Here is a 20732-nt window from a genome sequence, read left to right on the forward strand (position 1 = left end):
AGGTTTGTTAATTAATAGAGCATGAGTTTGAAACCTGATGCTTACATGTATGCTAGTGTGCCATTGTATATTAAACTGTGTGCATGATACTAATTTGTCATGTGCACATTATCTGTCCGCACAGTCCTCTATATATTGTTGTCCTTATGTGAACGCATATATATATATATATATATATATATATATATATATATATATATATATATATATATATACGAAGGGTTTGCGCGAGGAAACGGGTGAGAACGGGCACAACCCGAAATACTGATATGTCGTTTCCCGTAACAGTATCGAGTAATCAAAGAGTAGAGGTTTCAGTTCAATAATAGCGGGGACGATAAAAGAGCGAAATGTTGGTGAGTTCAACTCGTCAACTTTTGGCAATTGTTATATGGCATTAGGCATTATGATAAAGCATCACATGCCTTATGACCACACCTAGAAAGGTTTAGCTGAATCTCTAAATTTAAATTACTTGCTAAACCATTAATTTTCAACATTCCAATGTGCCGAATACTTGGTGGGGAAATGCAATATTTATGCTAAAAATTTCGGCACACTGCATATCCTTATTCCCCCTTACATCTAATACGCGGTTTTCAAACAAACATTTCCCAAATCTGCGTTTCTATTCGTATGAATGCAGTCCAATCTATTACATAACCACCATAGCGTATCCATCTAAACCTCCATCTATTGTCTCCAATATTTAAAGCCCCTGAGAGAGACACGATTGATACGCTGACTGCATGAAGATCGGTTCACGGTATTAGGGGGAGATATGATCAAAATTGAAATAGAATGCCGAGAAATTTCATGAAATGATCTTCAAAAATTAAATTCACGTACCAATTAGATTGAACCAGAAGTTCATAAAGAAATCTGCCAAATAATCTATTTCATAAAAAGAGTGACTAGGTCCCATACATATTCCCCAAAATTGCACCTTTGATATCTATCAATACTCCTTGATGCCAGAAGTACGGGAGATTCATTGGGATAGAAAAATAAAGAATCGACAAACAACTAGATCTAGTAAAGTTTTTTATGTCACTCTTGAAAACTCTTAGAGCTTTTGAAAAATCTTAAAAAGTTATATATTTATGACGATCGTCCAGACGACGAGAAAACCCAGTAAATTATAGGTGCACCAAGTATTCATAATACTGAGTTGCGGAACAACCAGATATAAATATCCGGGAAATGGCTATAATCTGGTTAACTTTGAAAATTACTTTTATATATATATGGGAGAAATTCTTGAAAATATTATAAGTTGTCGACAACACAGTTGCCTTCAAATTGCTCATATTATATGACAATCTGGATCCAGAACTAGGTGCCAGAAGCGCCTAGATTGATTAACATATAAAGAGAGCAATTAAAGGCATATATAGCTCAACTCGCTAATATATTCCTTTTATACACCATTGGAGTATTAACCCTGCAGGTTACAAATGGTGTTTGTATAAAGGAAAAACAAGAATGATAAGGTGGTGAGATATAAAGCGAGTGTGTAGCCTAAGGGTTAACGCAGAAAGCCATAATCAAGTATACTCTCCCATGATGAATATTATTAAAAGTTCCGCTACATGATTGGCAGAATAATTCTAGATATGCAGCTTATTAAAGTCATGACCTAGAAACTATGGGTCATTAGACACTAATGTTTATCTGAAAATCCTTGATGAATTTATAATTCTCAAAAATGAAAGAAAGCAAATATCACAACATGTTTGTTGTTGAAGTACAAATGCTTTACTTTACTTAAAATAGTGAAGCAATTGATTGAGAAATTTCTTCTTAAAATAAGGAAATTATAGAAATGAATATGTACCATTAGGTACTTATTTAAGGGGCTTATTTATAAAATAAAGGAGATGAAAAATCAAGTATTATATCGACCTGTAGATCGAGCATTTCCTTAAAAGGAATTTCACATGCTATTTAGTCTATGTCCAAATAATCTCCCGCAGTAGATAAGGACCATTTTAACCTAAAAGGATGATTCAGGACCAGAAGTCCAATACTTCAAAACGTCATTTTGAATACCCTTTTCTTTGAGATCGAAAATTCCCAAATTCGCATTTTCTTTTTGTAATTTGTAAAGAGTGATTTGGTGATTCTCATAGAAAGAAAAGTAAATGATGTTAATTAATATCCTTAAGGTATAAAATACATCATTCGAGAAGTCATTTGAATATTGGCATTATGTTAAACGCCATGACTTGGATTGATATATTATAAATCAATTTAAGCTTTAAGCATCTTAAAGCCTAAGGGATAATACTTGTTCTTATAAATGTATTTTGTATATTATCATCTCGATATTACTTTCTCTCTTTGTCATAGCGACTGTTAAGTTATGAGATGAAATAAGGAATAGCAAATCAAGGTACAAATATTCATATTGATGCTTTTGACATGAAGTTATCATACTCCGGACAAATAAAAGCGTATATAGTTTTTCATGATATAAAATACCTTGATCCACATGAACTCCATAAGAGTGATAAAATATTTGTCCAGAAGATTTGCTCCAATGACAAGTTAGCAAATGCATACCTACAAAATATCTATGAGAAATCCCTGATGGATTTATAATTTCCGAATGAGGATTTATTTAGTATTATTAAGTGCCATTATTTACTCTTTAAAGAGTTGCGAATGGAGTTATTATCCTCGTGTAGAAGGAATAATATGTACCATTATGTGCTCAATAAAGAATTGATAATGGACTTATTTATTATCTCAGTCAATATTGATGGTTTAAACATCAATGAAATATATAAAGAGCTTGATGATGTCAGTTCATGTTTAAAGACTGAGATCAATTTTTTGAAATAAAAAGCTTGTGAAAGCTATAAGTATTATCTCGACTTGAAGATCGAGTTTTTCCTTGAAAAATTTTTATACACCAGTCAGCCTACATCTAAAAATGCTTTTCACATGTCTATATGCATAAGTGTCATGTTTTTATCAAACTAAAGGTTGCCTAATAATCTCTTGAAGCAGATAAGGAACCATTTGGACTCGAAGTCCCTTACTTCATTATCGTTGGAGCACCTTTTTAGAACCAGAAGTTCCATAATCGCAACATGCAATGCATGATATTTGCGATGAAGTTGCTAGCAAAATTTAGTGCTCCCCCTACAAATGAAGTACTTGAATAATGATTAACATATCCTCCGGTATCTTCGAGATACAAAGACATGACATTTATGTAAGAAACCATGATACGGTTTTAATAGGCTACTTGGGTACTGACTGTTTTATTTGATCCCCGCAATGCCAAGTCCAAACTGGTTATACAATGAATTTCCCTAAATGTTCAAAATGAGGACAATAACACTTGTGTTGCACAAATGTTATATGAGCTCTAGAAGAGCCATAAGATTATTGTACACTACTCTAGAGACAATCCAGAAGATTTGTCCAATCCATCTCTTCAAATTTTGAAATATATGTAGAACTTGAAGACTGTTATCTTCAGGGGGAGACGGGAAGTACATTTACTTGAATCAATCCGGAAGATTGAACGTAAAATCCTGAAGATTAAGTCATAAAAGACTAACAATTGCGCAGTATTTGCAACGCATAAATACATAAATATCATGTACTCTTTTCTTCACTAGTTTTCTCCCATTGGGTTTTCTAGTTTGGTTTTTAACGAGGCATGAGTATGATATAGTAATGACAATGAGGAAAAGTTGCAAAATAATTGCTTAAATGGACAAATCCCAAAATCCTGAAGATTATGCGGTTTGCGGCCTAAAGGCTTATGGTTGTACTCTTTTTTCCCTTAACTAAGTTTTTCCCACAGGGTTTTCTTAAGTTAAGGTTTTTAATGAGGCGACCAAATACAATATATGTTTTTACATATATCATGTACTCTTTTCTTCAACTAGGTTTTTCCCACGTGGTTTTCCTAGTGAAGTTTTTAATGAGGCATGAATATATTTTCTATTGTACTCTTTTCTTGTCTAGGTTTTTCCCACCGGGTTTTCCTAACAAGTTTTTAACGAGGCAAGGTCGTGGCCAAATAATGTCCAAGGGGGAGTGTTATAAATATATATACTTAGTGGACATTATTATGTAACGGACATATTTATGTCCTCATTATGTTTACCGTTACGATTATCTTATATATATTCCCATGTACAATGTAAGTGATGTTGATGAATGAAATCATTCCCCTTTTTTTCACTTTTGTCTATCGCTTTCTTCCTGCAAGGTTCATCGGTTAGAGCTAATGGCCAACGGGCACAAACAAACAACATTACAACACACTTAAGTAGAGTTTGGTGTGGCAAAAATATGCACATTAATTAATTAATTTACATAACAAACAACCAATTTAATTATGTTATTATTAATAAGTGAAATAAAGTGTAAACATGTGTATTAATTATGCACATTATTGGCTCTTTGTGTTTCAGTAGGTTGAGAAAGTAGTTATGAACAGAAACTACATTTTAATAGAGTCAGTAGCATTCAAAAAAAAAAAAAAAAGTGTAAACATGTACTGTCTATATTAAACAAAATATGAGCCATTGGGGAAGTTCTTGCAAGATTAGCAGTGTTGTGTTAGGCATATCAACAGAGAGACGAAAGTGATGAAGAGGTTTTAGATTGCCAAAGATAGATCTTGATATATAATTATGAATAGAAAATTTTCTGCAACATATTCTGTAATGACAAATTTTCATTTTTTGATAGTAATAATAATAATAATCATAGGCTAACTAGATATTTTAGGTCTTATTCTCAATCGTTATACCCTACACCATGGCGTGCGTAGCACTGTGCGCCGCGCGCTTCCCAAAACGACGTCGTTTTGGGTCGTTGGCAGGCGCGGTAGGAAGTTGCTGTGATTATGTGTATTTGTTCATACAATTATGTGTATTTGTTCATACAGTTATGTACATTTTTTATACGAGAAAATTACACTTTTAGTCCTGTGACTACTGGGATCTTGTTAATTTCAGCACTCGACTTTAAAAACTAACACTTTAGTCCCATAACTATGCAATTTTTAACACATTTGGTCCTGTTCGCCAAATCACCGGCCAAATGTCGCCGGAAAAATGTAAACCATTTTTAATTATTTAACATTGAGGGCAAATTGGTCATTTCAAGTAACTCTCTTCTTCTTCCTTGCACTGCGCACAACTAGCCGATTATTTCTCCGATTAGTATGATATAATTCTAAAGTAATGAATGATTTCTAGATGCTAACCTGCTGTATAAAATCAATATAGTGAAGAGCCCCATGCTTAAAGTGGGTCCCACCACCAGGGAAGGTAAGGTATTCACCAGTCACCACTAACTTTAACCCAATTTTGATGTCCCTTAACCTCTTCAAGCTTGGTGTGTGGAACATTGCCGTGCCAGAATTATATAATTGGCCAGGCAACGACGAAGTTGTGCGCAGTGCCTGACCATTGCTGTCGGAACAAATTTCCTGGGTTTTGTAATGAGAAGAAAGGGTGCCGTGCCAGAACTACATATATATAGGACAACTTTTTTTAATTTTCCGGCGATTGTTTTCTCGGTGACTCACAACCAGAAAGGTTCGGCACCATGGAAAATCTGGCACCGTGAACAGCTCGTTATCGCCGTTTGCTTTCACTATTAGGCCAACGGAAGTGACGGACTGGGACACGGCGGTGGAGAAGTAGCTCATACCGAAGTACACGCGCGGGAGCAAAAGGGGATGTTTTCCGGGAAAGGCAGGTCGACGAGGGAAATGGCGTCGACGACACTGGAGAGGGATTTGGTGAAGAAGGGGCGGTGAATTGACCATTTTGCCCTCCATAATAAACAATTTAAAAACATTTACGTTTTTTCGGCAACATTTTACCGGTGATTTGGCCGGAAGGACCAAATGTGCTAAAAATTGCATACTTACAGGACTAAATTGTTAGTTTTTAAAGTTGAGTACTGAAATTAACAAGACCTCAACAGTCACAGGACCAAAAGTGTAATTTTCTCTTTTTTATACAATTATGTACATTCTTTTTATACAATTATGTACACCCGAATCAGAAAATTTGTGTGTATTATGTTAAGAGTTGATGTGTATTATGTTAAAAGTTTATGTTTACTATGTATTATGTTAGATTATGTGTATTATCTTTTAAAAAGAGTATGTATATTTTGTTATATAATTATGTACATTCATGTATACAATTATGTGTATTCTAGTATAACATTATGTACATTTTTGAACAACGGATTTTTTTTAAAGAAAAAATTACTGTCATTCACTGGGGCGGGAAATTTCAAAAAAAAAATTAATTTAAAACGACGTCATTTTGCATCTGGGCGTACAGTGCAACGCGCACCGTGGTGTAGGATATAAATTGCCTCTTATTCTACCTAGGCCCAAATTATAATTTAGTTGGTTAAGTTTTGATTTGGGCTTAGTCTATTCTTGGGCCCAATAATAATTGTATGTCTTAAGCTTGAGAAGTCCATTAGGGGGAGGAGATTGTTCTGGAATCTTAGTAGAGAAGAAAGAGGGGAGAAGAGGACACTTTCAGCTTTCAGTGTAGGAAGAAAGGTGGCACATCTCACTCTGCGACTCTGCGTAGCAAGTAACAAGCAAAAGAGTTTGGTTTTTGGGCTCAACTAGGCAAGGTATTTTATTTTAGATTTTGTTGTTAAAAGAAGAATTGAAACATCATCCCTGCTAGGTTTTGCTGTGTACGTAATTCAAAGCTCAAGATTGGGGAATTCACAACAGTGAAGAATTGAATTGCTAAGTTTTAAAGTGGGTGTTTGGTGATGACTTTTTATTTCTTTTCCCTAACAAATCTATGCTTTATTACCCATGTTGCGGCTGATTTTTTCTACCTAATGAACCACATCTTATTTGTTAAATTTTGACAGTACTTGTTTCAAGAAGAGTAATAGAGGTCTTAGGCTCATTTATTTATATTTTTGGATTGTTGCTTGGTGTGGAGAAAACATGGTTGTTTATAAATTTACAAGAAGAATTTGTAAATATTTGGAATGCTAGTAAGTTATAATGGTGTATATATATTTGATAGGTGACCGTGAAGGTTAGTAGTGCATAAAGGAATTTCTATGCTTAAAGCTTACTAAGGTAAGGGAACTTTGCACTTACTTACTCATTGTAACTTATATACCATAGCTTAAGTGATTGTAAAATATTGAAGCTATTCTTGAATATTATGGGCATGTTTTGTATGATAAAGAATTAGTACATATCTCGTGAAAATTTGGGAATTTGATGCGTTTTATTGTTGATCATGGTATATATAGATTTTCAAAGGTATTAATCATATTGGTGGTGTAACCACCCTTGTCTTGACTTGGAATGTTCCATTGATTCCCAATTGGTGGTCTCGCCACCCTTGATTTGGAACATTCCCTTGATTTTAATTGGTAGCTTTGCTACCCTTGACTAGTGTAACTTTATTAATTGATCTTGGCTCATCCTATGAGTATATTATAGTTCTCAAAGTAAAATGGTGAGTTAGGTGTGTAATATCTTTATTTATTTATTTCTATGATATTTGAGCACCGATCTATGATTCATGACTTGAAGGGAAAACTCTGGAATTATTGATACTCTTATGCGATAAAATTGTATAAGAATACTAACGCTTTTATTATACTTTCTATTAAACGTCTTATGTTACCTTATTTATTTGTGGTCCTCTTTATTCTTTATACTTGATTTGGTAGAGAAGTGTTATATGATGTACCATGCCTTGAGCTCACTTGTGTGTTCATGTTTTCAGATTAGAGTGTTGATCGAGGTTAAGACAAGGGAGGTCACATTTTGGGGTTAAAGACCATGGGGTATTAGTCTAGTGTTTTGTGATAGAGGAGGACTACCTCTAGTCTTTTTGGGGAGATCAAAGTCCATAGTAGGAGCTTGGATTTCAAGTTGTAATTTTTGGACCATGTCTAGAAGCTTAAATGTGTATATTATATTTCCAATTAAGCTATCTTTGGGAGAAGGAACTTTAAGAACAAGAGGTTGTTTATGTTATCTTGTGATTGATATTTTGTTTAGCAAGCTTCGTATTATAACGATTTTTTTTTTCGTAATAATACGGCCGGGTTACGCTCATTTTTTGGGCCGTGACATGAGGAGTTCAGCGTCGAGGAGATGCGATGGAGTGTTTGCTATTTGGTTTGGAGTGTTCTAGAGATTTTTGCATTTAGGGTTATAAAGATTTATTTTATTTTATTTTAACTCTAATTTCATAGTCAAAAAGCCGGCGTTTAAGTACAAGAAAAATAAAATTTAATAAAACTATTGCAACGGAATTTAGGCGGTCGTCATTTCCGTCGCCATATTTAGTTCATAATCTAAAATTTAATTCATTTAAGGACGGAATTAAATCGGTCGCAGATTCCGTCGCCATTTCGCGACGGAACACAAATCGGTCGCCTTTTCCGTCGCAACATAGACGACGTAAATTACTTCCGTCGCAAATTCGGTCGTGAATATTTGCCGCCAATATTTCGCGGACTTTATTTTATATTTGCGCCAAGATTCACGACGGAATTTAATTCCGCCGCCGTTTCCGTCGTCATTTCGCAACGGAATGTATTCGGTCGCAATTTTGGTCGCTAAATGGCGACGGAATATAGTCCGTCGCAATTTCCCGTCGCGATTCGCGATTTTTCTTGTAGTGACAGAGTTGGTATCAGAGCCTAGGTTTGGAATTGATTGTCTATCCAAGCATAGGTTGACTCCTTACAAAGAAAAAAAAAAAATCTAGGCTTGTTAACAAATGTATGTTCTAATATGGAATGTGTGGGTCCGTTGTAAATCTTAGGTATTTGATGTTGTGAATGGTTGTTAGTATTGTTTTTGTTATATTTCATTGTCTGTATGTCTTTCAGCAAATTAGTGAATTTATGGATAGAGGTCGTGGAGGAACCTCGGGCGGCGGAAGAGGAAGGCAGGCAAGGCAATCGAGAGGTGGTCGAATTGCTAGGCTAATTCAAGGGATTCGAGATGTACCGGTTGATGAAGTCCCATCTTCGGGTATTCCTCAACCTCAAGTTACCTCTCAAGCTGCACCTCAAACAACTACACAAGTTGACATTGCGGGCACCTTTCAAGTGTTAGCTAACCTTTTGCAGCAACAAGCAACTAATAATCAAGCGTCCTATTTTGAAAGGTTTAGACGTGTAAACCCACCGACTTTCGATGGTGGACCAAATCCCTTGGCTGCAATTAAATGGATCAAAGAGGTGGAGAAATTGTTCGTAGCTATGCAGTTCCCTCCGGAAATCAAATTGGGTGTAACTATACCATTGCTTCAAGGAAATGCAGAGCATTGGTGGGGGGTTACAAGGGCATCGTACCCAGATGGGGATCATATAACTTGGGAAGAATTTAAGAGAGTGTTTTATCGTAACTATTTTCCTGATAGTGTAAGGAGGGTGCTAGAAAATGAATTCCTAAATTTGGTGCAAGGTGATATGACAGTCTTGGAATATGCTCATAAATATATAGAACTAGGAGAGTTCTTTCCAATCTATATGAGTAATGAGGAAACAAAGACCAATAGGTTTGAAAATGGTTTGAGGTCTGCAATCCGCAATCATATGTCATCTAATGTTTATCATAGCTATCAAGAAGTGTTCGATAGTGCCATAAGAGTTGAAGCAAGGTTGAATGAGTCCAAGGAGCAGTGGTCTGACAGAAAAAGGGTAAGAGAATCCATACAACAACATGGAAAGCCAAGGGATAGTAGAAATGTACCAAATAAGAAGACAAGTAAAGGACATGTTGTGCAGACTAAGGAGTGCAACTTCTGCCATCTTTATCACACTGGGGAGTGTCGCCGTAAGTCTGGGGCATGTTTTGAATGCGATCAATTGGGACACAAAGTGAAAGATTGTCCAAGGAAAATGCATATTGCAGTAGGATCAACTCAACAAAAACCCAGGATTAATGCTCGCGTATTCGCTATGACTCAACAAGATGCAGATGTTGCCGACAATGTTGTTTCAGGTATATTGCCCATAAACTCTATAAATGCTTATGTCTTGTTTGACTCTGGTTCCTCTCATTGCTTTGTGTCTAAGAGATTTGTGAAGTCTTTGAACCTAATAACGAAAAAATTAGATGAACCCTTGTTTGTTAGCACCCCTATGAAGAAGATTGAAGTTGCGGATATGTGGGTCAAAAATTGTATTCTTTTGCTTGGAGGGAGAGAAATGGTGGCAAATCTAGTTTTGCTGGATATGCATGATTTTGATGTCATACTTCGGATGGATTGGCTATCAAAGAACCATGCTTATATTGATTGCTCTAAGGGGAAGGTTATATTCCAGATTCCAGGGCAATAAGAATTTTGCATGCAAAATTGCAAAGAGAGAGGTGTATTGGCCACTAAGATACCCCTAAATATCATCTCAACCATGAGTGCAAGAAAATCATTAAGGAAGGGATGTCAAGGGTTTATAGCTTATGCAATTCATGCACAAACCAAAGATGTGATTAGAAGACATTCCAGTGGTTAGTGATTTTCCTGAAGTTTTTCCTGAGCAATTACCAGGAGTACCCCCTGATAGAGAGATAGAGTTTGAGATTGATTTGATCCCTGGAACAACTCCTAAGTCCAAAATTCCATATAGGATGGCTCCAGCCGAGTTGCGAGAATTAAAGGTACAATTGCAAGAGTTACTAGACATGAAATTTATCTGCCCTAGTGTCTCACCTTGGGGTGCACCTGTTTTGTTTGTTAAAAAGAAGGATGGGAGTTTTTGACTTTGCATCGATTATAGAGAGTTGAATAAGGTAACTGTAAGGAACAAATATCCGTTACCCCGCATAGATGACTTATTTGACCAATTGCAAGGAGCAAAGTATTTCTCTAAGATTGACTTGAGATCTGGTTATCACCAATTGAAAATCAAGGCAGCAGATGTACCTAAGACTGCGTTTCGAACTAGATACGGCCATTATGAATTCTTGGTTATGCCTTTCGGGTTAACGAATGCTCCCGCTGCTTTCATGGATTTGAAGAACAGGGTATTCAAGCAATTCTTAGATAAATTTGTTGTAGTCTTCATTGATGATATTTTGGTTTACTCTAAAACCAAAGAAGAGCATGTAGAACACTTAAGGGTGGTGTTGCAAACATTGAGAGACAAGAAGTTATATGCAAAACTAAGTAAGTGTGAGTTTTGGCTTAACAGAGTATCTTTTCTTGGTCATGTAATATCAGAAAATGGAATTTATGTTGATCCAGCCAAAGTAGAAGCATTGTCTAATTGGCCACGACCTACGAATGTAACTGAGGTGAGGAGTTTCCTAGGGCTGGCCGGCTATTATAGAAGGTTTGTGGAAGGATTTTCTCAAATTGCTTCTCCCTTAACTAACTTGACACGGAAGCTTGTGAAATTTGAGTGGACAGCAGAATGCGAAAGAAGTTTTGAGGACTTGAAAAGCCGTCTAGTAAGTGCACCCATATTAGCACTCCCCTCGAGCATGGGAGGATTTGTTATATACAGTGATGCCTCAAAGAAAGGGTTGGGTTGTGTGTTGATGCAAAATGATAGAGTGGTGGCTTATGCTTCTCGCCAACTAAAACCTTATGAAGCGAACTACCCAACTCATGACTTAGAGCTTGCAGCAGTGGTGTTTGCTTTAAAAATTTGGAGACATTATTTATATGGGGAACCTTGTGAGATTTTCACTGATCACAAAAGTTTGAAATACTTGTTCACACAAAAAGATCTAAATATGAGGCAAAGGCGTTGGCTAGAGTTAATTAAAGACTATGATATAAGATTTCACTATCACCCAGGAAAAGCTAATGTGGTTGCAGATGCACTTAGTCGAAAATCATCTATGGGACTTATAAACTTTCTAACTATGCAACCTCAGATACTAAAAGAGTTTGAAATGATGGAGGTAGAAGTGATAACTAAGGATAAGTTTAGTAAGGTTCTGGCAACTTTAACTGCTCAACCAGCATTATTGGATAGAATTAAGGTTGCTCAAATTGATGATCCAGGGTTGAAAAAGATAAAAGAAAGATTAGAGAAGGGTGAGACTACAAACTTTTTAATTTTTTGGGATGGCTCATTGTGCTTCAAGTCTAGGTTGTGTGTGCCAAATGATGAGGTGATTAAGAGGGAAGTCTTAAGTGAAGCTCATAAGTCTCATTTTGCAATACACCCCGGTGCCACAAAGATGTATAAAGATTTGAAAAGAAACTTTTGGTGGAGCGGCATGAAGCGTGACGTAGCGGACTTTGTATCAAAATGCATGGTTTGTCAACAAGTCAAAGCAGAACATCAAAGGCCTGCAGGATTACTAAGGCCCTTAGAAATACCAGAATGGAAGTGGGAACACATTTCAATGGATTTTGTCTGTGGGCTACCAAGGACTACTCGAGGAAATGATTCTATTTGGGTGATTGTTGATAGACTCACTAAGACTGCACACTTTTTACCAGTTAGACGTACTACACCATTGAACGATTTGGCTCAACTCTATATTGATGAGATTGTTCGATTGCATGGAGTTCCAGTGAGCATTGTTTCAGATAGGGACTCAAGGTTTTTATCAAAATTTTGGAAGAGTTTGCAAAGAGCCTTGGGTACAGAACTTAAACTCAGTACAGCCTTTCACCCTCAAACTGATGGGCAAACAGAAAGGACAATTCAGAGCTTAGAGGATATGCTTAGAGCTTGTGTACTTGACTTTAAAAGCAGTTGGAGTCAACATTTTCCCTTAATTGAGTTTTCTTATAATAATAGTTATCAATCAAGCATTGGAATGACACCCTCTGAAGCATTATATGGGAGGAAGTGTAGGTCACCTTTGTGTTGGGATGAAGTTGGAGAAAGAAAGATATTGGGTCCTGAATTGGTAGAACTTACAGTTGAGAAGATTCAATTAATAAGAGATAGGATCAAAACTTCTCAAGATAGGCAGAAGAGTTGGGTTGATTTGAAAAGACGAGGCTTAGAATTTAATAACGGAGATTTTGTGTACGTGAGAGTGTCTCCTACTAAGGGCGTGATGAGATTTGGAAAGCGTGGAAAGTTAAGTCCTCGCTATGTGGGACCATTTGAAGTTCTTGAAAGAGTTGGTGATTTGGCCTATAGGGTCGCACTTCCACCAGGGTTATCTAGTGTCCACAATGTCTTCCATGTATCTATGCTAAGAAAATATATCTAAGATCCTAGTCACATATTGGACTATGAGCCACTGCATATCAAAGATAACTTGTCCTACACAGAAGTGTCTATTCGTATAGTTGACAAGAAGGAACAAACCTTAAGGCGACGTAAAATCCAGTGGATCAAGATACAATGGTCTAATCACACATCAAGAGAAGCTACTTGAGAACGAGAGGAGATCATGAGAGAATGTTATCCTGAGCTATTTACTGAGGAAGGTATGTAAGTTTCGAGGACGAAACTTTCATTAAGGGGTAGAGTATGTAATGACAAATTTTCATTTTTTGATAGTAATAATAATAATAATAATAATAATAATAATAATAATAATAATAATAATAATAATAATAATAATAGGCTAACTAGATATTTTAGATCTTATTCTACCTAGGCCCAAATTATAATTTAGTTGGTTAAGTTTTGATTTGGGCTTAGTCTATTCTTGGGCCCAATAATAATTGTATGTCTTAAGCTTGAGAAGTCCATTAGTGGGAGGAGATTGTTCTGGAATCTTAGTAGAGAAGAAAGAGGGGAGAAGAGGACACTTTCATCTTTCAGCGTAGGAAGAAAGGAGGCACATCTCACTCTGCGACTCTGCGTAGCAAGTAACAAGCAACAGAGTTTGGTTTTTGGGCTCAACTAGGCAATGTATTCAATTTTAGATTTTTTTGTTAAAAGAAGAATTGAAACACCATCCCTGCTAGGTTTTGCTGTGTACGTAATTCAAAGCTCAAGATTGGGGAATTCACAACAGTGAAGAATTGAATTGATAAGTTTTAAAGTGGGTGTTTGGTGATGACTTTTTATTTCTTTTCCCTAACAAATCTATGCTTTATTACCCATGTTGCGGCTGATTTTTTCTCCCTAATGAACTACATCTTATTTGTTAAATTTTGACAGCACTTGTTTCAAGAAGAGTAATAGAGGTCTTAGGCTCATTTATTTATATTTTTGGATTGTTGCTTGGTGTGGAGAAAACATGGTTGTTTATAAATTTACAAGAAGAATTTGTAAATATTTGGAATGCTAGTAAATTGAGCGAAACACAAAAGTCTAGGACGATATTAGGTCACCAAAGTCGTTTAGGACGAAATTGAGAAAAATCACTATAGTCGAGGACAATTTTGGGTATTAACTCATATTTCCAATTAAGCTATCTTTGGGAGAAGGAACTTTAAGACCAAGAGGTTGTTTATGTTATCTTGTGATTGATATTTTGTTTAGCAGGCTTCGTATTATAAAGATTTTTTTTTGTCGTAATAATACGGTCGGGTTACGCTCATTTTTTGGGGCGTGACATATTCAATTAGCACACTAATCTGCAAACAAAAATTAATTGCAAAAACAGAAAAGAAAGCTAGATGTAAAGTCATATATATACTCATATCATCATCTCATACAAGCACCAGATCATAAACTTGCCTGCTACAGCCACCAACATGAATCCTTTGAAAACCATACTGCATCTTTCTATTATTTGGGATTGAGCAAGTTTATGCATGCCCTGCAAATGAGAAACATTTGGCTGCCAAAGAATATCTTTTGAATGAGAAACCAGAAAACTAGTCATGTTTTATAATAGATCAAATACTATGTTGCAAATGTCTATGCATAAGTACAATTATATATACAAACAGCAGTAAATTCACTATGAGCTCGATCAAGTTGTTTTCTACATGTGGATACGGTGATTCCTCATAATCAAGTCCGATGATCAGTACGTGCAGTTTTACATCAGCTCTTGACCTAGTCAAGTAAATCAATCAGCTTAACAATTTCTTTGAAACCAGGACGCTATAAAATCTTTGATGTAACGCCTTACAGAATGCCTGAAATGGAAGTAACCAATCTCATGAAGAAGTTTTAAGAATTATATTAGCCTTGCAAATCAATATCAATTAGTGAGAGGCGGAACTGTTGATTGTTGAACAAAACATATATATAAATAACAAGTGTAGTAGTCTCACTATGAATTTAAAGTTTTAGTTGAAACGAAACACATCATTCAATTATAAGGAAATAAGAAGCAATTCTTCTTTACCTCTACATATCCTCAATACTTGACCAATAGTAGCTTACCAGTTTGAAAAAATTCCAAAAATATATTCAATTGGCATATCAATCTGCAAAAGCACATTAGTAGTCAGGATAGGAGCAGATTTACAGTGGCTCTTGATCTTAATTGTCAAGTAATCAATCAGCTTAGAAACATCACTGCTAAAAGTTCATAAGCATTTGCCATCTTCTACCAAGACAAGAACAAAGCTCACATGGCTAGCTTTGGGATATGCATTCTCTATCCAGTGAGTGCCTGCAAGCAAGAAGATTTTGGAAGAACCATTTACTCTACTTCTGTTGACTATGTCTATATCTATAAACTTTGCAATATAAAGCAATATCAGTCTAATATAGTTTCTCTGTTTTTTTTTTTTTTTTTTCCTTTTGGAGGAAAAAGGCCTGCTTCTTCTGCAGGTTCAATTCTGCAACCACTTTGAAGAATACTAGTTTTGCTAGCTATTTCTAGAATATGATGCATCTATAGTCTACATTCTTTTCATTATGGTTATATCTATAACTTTGCAGATATGATATTAAAGTATCACATAAAACTCACTTTTTTCAAAAGTGAATTGAACATAAAAAGAAATAGTAACAAGGTCCCAAATTAAAGAAATTTAACATCCATATGTAATACAGAAGAATAATTGAGAATGGACTATAACCTCAAAAATGTGGTTTCCCATTTAAACTTGCAAGTCTTGAATGTGCTTAGCACAAGCAACAACCGAATGGCAACACCTATCAAACTTAATTGACCGCATGCAGGCTCAAATTTCCTGTTAAACACCTAGCTAGCTAGGGAACTCTTCCAAACAATTAACAACATCTCAAGCCTAACCACTCAAGATATGGGAAATAACCATTACCTGCCCAATGCTTGAGTTTATTAGTTTCAAGAAACAAGAATCCTAGTCTACAAAATTATCCTTGAGTTAATTGGACGCACACAAGATAATATTTTGCAAATTTCATTTATCCCTTCTTGGAGGATCAAGATGGCTAAAGCAAAAACCATTTCAATCTGTAATGTATATCATGTACTCCTTTCTCTTCACCTTCTCCATATCTGTAACTTTGCAGATTTAAAGAATCACATAAAACTCCCAACTTTTTCAAAACTCCTAACAAAAATAGGAAACTATTTGGTATATGAATTAATAGAATATAATTAGTACGTAGTTGATGAATGTGGTTGAATAGTTATGAAATTAAAATACAAAGCAAAATCTATCAGTCTAATATAATTATATTGCTCTGTTAAACAACATTTCATTCTCTGTTGAGGAAAGCCATATTTATTCAAGAGTACAATTTTTCTGCAAGCTATTTCAAGAATACAATGCATCTGTAGTCTAGAGCATTCAGTAGCTTAAAATAAAATGATAAAAAAATCACCTGAAAATAGACTACAGGATTTGAAAGCAGGAGCCCATGTATCATTTGTAACAACAATACGTTATTCACTCTGACAGTGTGAGGCTGGCTGGCTGGCTGGCTAAGTCTTCTTCTGCAGACACATCTGTATGACTGTATCTGTACTCTGTGATTCATCATATACAGGGCCTATCCTAGGATTTTGACCTATGAAAAAACAATGTAGAAAACGGAATGAGATCAGAAAAAGAAAAGAAATGCGGAGTAAAAAATCAAGACTACCTGTCACACTGTAGCTTCTAACCTCAACAATTTCGTTTCCATAATCCTGCAGCTCTTTTTGAATTCGTATGGCAGAAGTGATAAGGGAACTCAATTGATTCCAGGGTGCAAATATCTGCAAACCCCGGAAGGATATCAACCAAACTATTATAATAGAATCTTAAGATTAAGTGGAAAGTGATCACCCATGGCTTCCCAGCATTTCAGTTTTTTAGCTTCAAGCAACAACAATCTTAATCTATGGAAAGCATTTTCCAACTTGAGCTTCACAAACTGGGGCAGTGGGGAAACATGGATGCCAATTACGATCAAATCCCTTTTAGTCCCACTCAACCTCAACTTCTTCAATTGTGCCCCTAGCACTTTGGAATTTACAGAGTAAGAAGGGGGGAAAGCACCAAAAAGAAGTCTAAGTTTTGAATTGAAGACCAGTGCAGTAGATGAAGTCATGAGGAACCAATTCATTTGCAACCTTCAATTATCTGTACAAGGTAGCAACAGCCAATTCAACAACATTTCATTTCATTCGGCATGCAAAGGTACATGCAGATACAAAGACACATGCAGCTTTAGGCATAACATTTTCAAATAGCTGTTAATTAAGTGTGAGCCCAGCTTTACACACACCAAGTCGTCTTCTACAGACTCTTCTATATGTGATTCATCAGCCCCCCGGATATTGATTTACGAAAAAATAATGCAAAATGGAGATTAAAAAAAAAAAAAAAAAAACAAGATCAGCAAAATAAATAGAACAAGTATGTAAAGAAAGTTAGCATCCATATGGAGTAGAACAAAATAATGAGTAAAAATTTGAGTATGGATCCTATGCTGTCGCCTCTAACCTCAAAAATGCCGTTTCCCATTTCAACTTTCTAGTCTTGAATATGCTTAGCAAAAGTAATAATGGAAGGGCTACGTACATTTATCCAACTTAATTTACTTACAAATAATAACAACATAATTCTCAAGACTAACCACTTGAGACATGGGAAATCACCATCACCTGCCCAATGCTTGAGTTTATTAGCTTCAAGAAGCAAGAATCTTTAGTCTACAAAATTCTCCTTCAGTCTAATATATTATTATTCTGCAACCTCAGCTCTTTAAAGAATATGATTTTTCTGCAAGCTGTTTCAAGAATACAATGCATCTGTAGTATAGAGCGTTCAATAAAATGATAAAAAATAACAATCACCTTACGACTAACTACAGGATTTGAAAGCTAGCCTTGTCTTTGAAATCACTGTAAAATCTTTGATTTGATGCCTTACAAGATGCCTGAAATGGAAGTGTAATGAATCTCATGAAGAAGTTTTCAGAATTATACTTAGCCTTGCAAATTGTAGAAAGCTAAAAGGAAGAAGGTCTTTGAACACTGACCTTGTATCTCTTCTGGTCTGTTTTCTGTGTATTCTACAAGTACAAGACACATCTATATATACACAAGGGAGGGTTATCTATGCCTCTTCACATCCATGTCTGTTCACCTACATTTGACCCTTCACATATTTGTCTATTCATTTCTAACACTCCCCCTCAAGCTGGAGCATAGATATTGAACATGCCCAGCTTGTTACAAATATATTCAACCCTGTCCCTACTGAGCCCTTTGGTGAACAAATCAGCTAGTTGCTCACCACTACGAACATGAGCCACAGAAATTAAGCCTTGTTGAATCATTTCGCGCACAAAATGACAATCTACCTCAATATGTTTGGTACGCTCATGGAATACTGGATTATTTGAAATGTGTATAGCAGCTTGATTATCACACCATAAACGTATAGGCTTCATCATCTCCATACCAACCTCCTTCAACATATTGTGCACCCAAGTTATCTCACATGTCACATGAGCCATCGCCCTATACTCGGATTTTGCACTGAACCGAGCCACTACAGTCTATTTCTTGCTTTTCCAAGAAACCAAATTACCTCCTACGAACACACAATATCCTATTGTAGACCTCCTGTCGCTCAACGAACCTACCCAATCAGCATCTGAAAAAGCCTCAACTTTCATATGTCCATGATCAACATATAGAATGCCTTTACCGGGTGCATTCTTGAGATACTTTACAATTCGAACTGCTGCCTCCCAATGAGCTCGCGTAGGTGCTTGCATGAACTGACTTACCACACTGACTGGAAAAGCAATATCCGGACGCATAATGGTAAGATAGTTCAACTTTCCCACCAACTTCCTATATCTCTCTGGAGAGTCAAAGGCCTCCCCCTCACCAGCCACAAGTTTAACACCCTGCTCCATAGAGGTCTTGCATGGTTTTGATCCCAACAACCCAGTATCATCAAGCAAATCTAGCACATATTTCCTTTGGGAAAGGAATATTCCTTTTCGAGAACGAGCAACTTCAATACCTAGAAAATACTTCAACACTCCCAAATCCTTCGTGTGAAACTTTTCTTTGAGAAAGGATTTAAGAGCTTCAATCCCCACTGCATCACTACCTGTGATTACTATATCATCAACATAAGCAATCAAGAGAATGCATCACACATACTCCTTTGCATACCAAACTCAATAATCACACTACTAAACCTCCCAAACCAAGCTCGTGGTGATTGCTTCAAGCCGTATAGAAACTTCTTCAATTTACACACTTTCCAGGACTCCCCCTGAGCAACAAACCCAGGAGGTTGCTCCATGTAGACTTCCTCAACCAAATCACCATGCAAGAAGGCGTTTTTGACATCTAGCTGATACAGAGGCCAATGATTAGACGCAGCTAAGGAAATAAAGATACGAACCGAAGCTATCTTAGCTACAGGGGAGAACGTTTCTGTATAATCAACACCATAAGTCTGTGTATACCTCTTTGCCACTAAACGAGCTTTAAGTCTAGCCACAGACCCATCTGGATTCATTTTCACAACATAAACCCACTTGTAACCAACTGCAGTCTTACCGGACGGGAGGGGTACCAAATCCCAAGTATGATTGTCCTCAAGAGCAGCCATCTCCTCCTCCATTGCCTGTCTCCACCCATCATGAGCAATAGCCTGACTCAAAGTGTTTGGAACTGACATAGAATCTAAACGTGATACGAAGTGCGAGATGATAATGACAAATGATCATAAGACACAAAAAGAGGAAATAGGGTTTTGACAACGACGTTTACCTTTACGAAGGGCAATGGGAAGATCCAGATCATTTGACGAAGATTCTAGTAAGGAGGAAGTATTCACTTGCGGTTCAAGCAGCGCCACTTCATCTCTTGGCCGTCGAGTATAAACATGTGTAATGGGGGGCCTAGAAACAGACTCGACTGGTATGGTAATAGTATATGTAAGGAAGTCATTATCTGGAGTAGACCCATACCCAGACGATCCAACATCCCCAGAGAACACCATGTTTTCAAAGAAAATGACATCAACTAACACTAAATACTGTCCCAAGTCAGGTGAATAGCACCTATAACCCTTTTGAGTATGTGAGTACCCTAGGAATATACACTTAAGTGATTTAGGATCAAGTTTCCTGCGTTGAGGACGGACATCCTGGACAAAACAAGTACACCCAAATATTTTTGGTGGGAGATGAAAAAGAGGGTTCGTTAGATACACAAAAGAATAAGGAATTTGACCTTTAAGAACAGATGAAGGCATCCTATTGATCAGAAAACATGCAGTATAAACAACATCAGACCAAAAGACCTTAGGTACTTTCATTTGAAACAAAATTGCCCGAGCTACTTCTAACACATGACGATTTTTCCTTTCTGCAACTCCGTTTTGCTGAGGGGTATATGCACACGAGGACTGATGAACCATCCCATTTTGGCTCATATAAGTGGAAAA

General features: G+C 36.4%; 1 long non-coding RNA gene across 1 annotated transcript; it reads left to right on the plus strand.

The window, feature by feature from the left end:
• Positions 1–6510: 6510 nt before the first annotated feature.
• Positions 6511–8026, plus strand: LOC109188341. Its single transcript, XR_002055390.1, has 3 exons — positions 6511–6642; positions 7056–7111; positions 7773–8026. It is a non-coding gene; the product is annotated as an uncharacterized LOC109188341 (long non-coding RNA).
• Positions 8027–20732: the final 12706 nt, after the last annotated feature.

The sequence above is a fragment of the Ipomoea nil genome, unplaced genomic scaffold (assembly GCF_001879475.1).
Source record: "Ipomoea nil cultivar Tokyo-kokei standard unplaced genomic scaffold, Asagao_1.1 scaffold0193, whole genome shotgun sequence".
NCBI lineage: Eukaryota > Viridiplantae > Streptophyta > Magnoliopsida > Solanales > Convolvulaceae > Ipomoea > Ipomoea nil.